Below are 4,978 nucleotides of genomic sequence, written 5' to 3' on the forward strand. Positions count from 1 at the left end.
AAAAAAAAAAAAAAAAAAAAAAAAAAAAAGTCAACATAGATTTGCTCCATGATTTGCCCATTTTATTCCTTGGTATTTACCTAAGAAAATAAAAGTTGTCCATACAAAGGATGGTTCACAAATACAGTAACTTCACTTATATTAGCCCAGAACTTGAAATTACCAAAATGCTCATCAACAAATAAACAGATTTTTTTAAACTGGTAAATTCATACACCAGACTCCTGCTCCACAACAAGAAGGAATGAACTGTTGAAATACTCCACATTGTAGATAAATTGCAAAAGAATCATGCTGAGTGAAAGAAGACAAGCCTAACACAGTGTGCATGCTGCATGATTATAAAACTCTTAAAAATATAATATAAGGTACAGTGAAAGAAAGCAAAACATTGGTTTCCTGGGAATGGGAGGTGGAGAGGCAAGAGGTGGGAGCGGACCCAAAGAGGCTTATGGAGGCTAACAATACATTGATTATTCTGACAGTGGTTACTAGGGGTAGGACATGCATGTCCACACCAAAGCTCATTAAAATTTAGTTTCCAGGGTCACAGAATGGAGAGGTGGTGGGTAGTTTTATCCACAGGCGTGTTGCCTTCATGAATAAATTAATGTAGTTCCCATGAGAGTGGGTTAGTGACCAAAGAACAGGCCCTTGTGAAGTGAGTCAGCCTCCTCAGCTCACTTGTGCTCCTGCTCTCATTGCTGCGGTCTCTTCCCTTGGGCCTGCTTCCCTTCCACATTTCCCCCATGCATGGGCCAGCATGGGGCCCTCACCACAAGCCACGCAGAGGCCAGCACCCTGTCCTTGGACTTCTAGAACCATAAGCTAAATTAATACCTTTCTTTTATTTTTAAACTTTTTTTTTTTTTGGGGGAACCGGGGATTGAACTCAGTCCCTTGAGCTTGCCAGGCAAGAACTTATTCTACTGAGCCATCTCCCCAGACTCCTAAATTAATACCTTTCTTGATGAAGTATCCAACCTTGAATATTTGTTATAACAACACAAAATGCAATAAGACAGTGATGGAAAATTCATGAGCAGATACAAGGTGTCAAAACTGACTGAATTTTACATTTTAAATATTTGCCTTTATGGGTGTCAATTATGGTTCAACAAAAGTCAACTGTTATTTGAAATTGGCTTCTTATCCTTGCCTTTGACATGTTTTCCCCACACTGCCTTATTCTTTACAAAGTTCAACATTTTCTGAATTATATTTCTTTTAATTTTCTTTCTGGCCTCAGGTCCCTGATTTTTATGACAAAACATAAACATAAAAGAAAACTTACCATTTTAAGATATTAACGTGTATAGTTCAATGACAGTAGATACAGTCACAACATTATACAATCATCACCCTCCATCTCCAGAACTGTTTATCTTCCCAAATCTCTCTCTCACCAGTCACTGGAAGCCAAAATTCTACTTTGCTTGTCTATAAAGTTGGCTATTGTAGATAACACATAAATGGAATTATATAAGATTTGTCTTTTTGTGACTGGTTTATTTTACTCAGAATAATGGTCTCAAGTTTCATCCATGTTGCATTATGTATCAAAATTTCCTTCCTTTTTTCCATAATTTTATTGAGAAACAAATAGCAATGAGACAGTTTCAAACCAAATTGGTAGTTTCAATGATTAACACATTGTATACATTCTTCCTAGTGGTTAATTGCTGTACAAGATGCGGACATGATATCCTATTTACAAACACCATTAGAACAAATCACTCTATTCATTAAGAGAATGTAACTATATATCTATCCTAACCACTTTGAATACACAGATACAAAATGAACATTCATCTGTATCCCCTTTTTGTTAAGTTCTGTTATTTGAATATTACAGGTGTGTAAACTCAGCAAAATATTCTAAAAGAATTCAGTAGTCCATAATAGTATTGGGTCTTCTACTTGACTGGCAATGTCAAAAATTGTTGACCTGAGTCCGCCACAGCTCAACTTAACAGCATGGCTTTATTTCCTATATTTCGTCTTCATACTTTTCTGCTGGGTGGTTAAGACCAAGGTAAAGCAGGACCTATGCAACAAGAGTTGTAGCTTTTGGGTCTGATAAGGTCAGTGAAATGCCCTCAGAATTTTTCCTGAGATCCTGTACCTCAGATTGTAGAACCTTTGTCAGTGTCAGCCATGTGGATGAGTCACGGCCATTGCTTGGCCAATGTGCTCTCTGTGAAAGCCTGAGAGAATGTTTTCTCTCCATGTGACTCTCCTTAGGCACACTCTACATCATCAATCACTTTCCTCTTTGGCCCCATAATCTCCTTGATCAGAAGAATTTCCTTCTTTTTATAAAGAGAGTCATATTCTGCTGTGTGTGTGCCATATCTTTTATCTGTTCATCCATTAATTGACACTTGTTTTGCTTCTACCTTTTGGCTACTGAGTTTTTAACATTGTAGTTCTGTGTATTATTTGCTTTCTTCTTTTTTAGGTCAAAGCAATGATCTCTTGTAATTTTCTACTTTCTAACCAGAATCAGAAGTCCTCTAAATAGTGAGTTATAATCTCATTTTTTTTCCTGACACAAAAATCCTTGAAGAAACTGCACCCATATGTTAATAGAAAAGGATAAGGAATCATGAAAAACTGCACATAAGATAAAGCCCTATATTTGTAAGCATTTACCTTTCTACTTCAGAAATGAGATGATCACAGTACCAGCAGGCACCCTGTTACAACTGGACAGGTACTAAAATTCGCAAGTTTGAGTCATAGCCTAGTTGTTTTCCTCCTATATTGCGCGGCCTCCATGGTATTGTTGGGAGATGTACCATCTAACTGAGAGATATGACATCATAAATTTCTCACTTTTACCACAAATTAATACAGAAATTTAACATAATATCTATCATGACTCCAACCAGATTTTGGGAATGAAAATCAAAGAGCAAAACAAAGAACAACTTATTTGATAAATGATTGTGAAATTCAGCCTAAAGAACAACTATAAAAAAAAATAGTCCCCAAATTATTGAAAAACAAAAGGTAATGGTGACTAGGCTTGGCAGATAACAAAACATATTTTAAAATATACTTACTATAATTTAAGGTTTATAATTAATGAAGAGGCAGGCAGAAAAATAAATATTTTATTCTTGAATAGAAATTCTGAAAGCTGATCCAAGAATTCAGTACAGGATTACAATTATACTATAAATCAGTGATTAAACAAATAACATTGAGAAAAATAGCTAAGCCTCTGAGTTAATACTAAGAAAGTTCAAGTTATAGCTACTCAGGTCCCCATTATCTAAAGAGAAGCTGTGGTTGCTGGTGTCTCTGTAGTGTTCTTTCTAACACAAACACTCATGTTCTCCTTCCACTATATTAATGTTTTGTTTCATTACCAGGAAATTTTACAGGAGACTCAAGCATTTACAAACAGCCACTTACTCAAAGAGGACAACATTTTTTTTTAACTGACAAATTTTAAAACTTGGCTTTCTTTCATACTACCGGCTGCAATAGAAAACCTTGAGGAATATTCTCTAGACAGTTCCAAGATTGGAAGATTATTCATTTATATTCAACAAGTATATACTAAGCCCATTGGATGGACCAGACAGTGTGTCAGATACTATGCATACAGAAATGATAGGGGGGCTGGGGAGATAGCTTAGTTGGATAAGCGCTTGCCTGGCAAGTGCAAGGGCCTGAGTTCAATCCTCAGTTCCTCCCCCCCCCAAAAAAAAAAAACAGAAATGATAAAGTAAGGCCCAGTCCTACCTTTAAAATACTATCGGGGGCCGGGGAGATGGCTCAGTGGAATAAACGCTTCCCTGGTAAGTGCAAGGGCCTGAGTTCAACCCCTGGTTCCACAAAAAAAAAAAAATACTATCTAACCCATCAGTTAAGTTCACAGATTTGTTCTTTATTTATCAAGAAATATTATTTTGTTACACTTTTATCATAACCACAGAAAATTCACTTGATAAAGCTATGAAATACCACTTAAAACTCTAAGATTTCAGAGAAACTGTTCAATATGGCTCCTGTCTATTAGATCTCTGCAGAGATCAGCAAGATCATTAGGATCTGATGCCTGGGTCCAAGCGTGCTCACTCCAAAACAGATCCTCCGGCCTCTTTGCCTCGTCCCACAAAGCTGTCACAGCTGGACACTTTATCATCCAGGAGGTAGAGCATCTTCTCCCAAACAAATGGGACAAGCTGATCGTGTTAGGCTGTGACACACAAAATATGGCCTAATTGTGAGCTGTAATCATCATGATGATGGCTGACCTGATAAGCGAGGTCAAATCCCATTTTTATATCTTGAATTTCTAAAATATTGTTTCGTCAAAAAAATCAATTTCTCATTTTTCTAGCGTTAACTTGAAAAGGGTATAATTGATCACGCCTAAATCCCTTACATCACCCAGACTGTGTGAAAGGCTCACACCCAGCAAGCCACTTGAGTTGGAAGCAGGCAAACAGCAGTTGCCTTCAGCATCTAACGCCCATGGGCCCAGCGGCTTCAAAGCAAGAACACATTTTACATCCTTCAGTTAAGACTGTGGGGAAAGCATTGGCTCATGGAATACAGATGCTCAGCTGGCTCATTTGGGTTTTGTGGTTCAATTTGTGGGGAGATATTTATGAATTCCAGTAATTACAACGCTGTCTCATTAACATTCGTTAAAACCACAAAGTGCAAGATTAAAACTCTAGTCAGAGAGAAGGGAGGAAGAACATGAGTATTCTTTTCCTACCTCAACACAAGCAAAAGAGATTCAAGCACAGTGGAGTCTTCCTGCTTCTTTTAACATAGACTATCTCCTTGCTGAATGAGGAAGGGGAGATGCATAGTGTTTCTATTTGTCAGTTTTATTTGACTCTTGAGCAAATCAAATTCAAGTCAAGGGGCTGGAGAGATGGCTCAGTGGTCTAAAGCACCTACTTGGAACAAGCTTATCAAAGCATCAGGGACTGCGGTTCAATCCCCCAGC

The sequence above is a fragment of the Octodon degus genome, unplaced genomic scaffold (assembly GCF_000260255.1).
Source record: "Octodon degus isolate 3935 unplaced genomic scaffold, OctDeg1.0 scaffold00003, whole genome shotgun sequence".
NCBI classification, from domain to species: Eukaryota; Metazoa; Chordata; class Mammalia; order Rodentia; family Octodontidae; genus Octodon; species Octodon degus.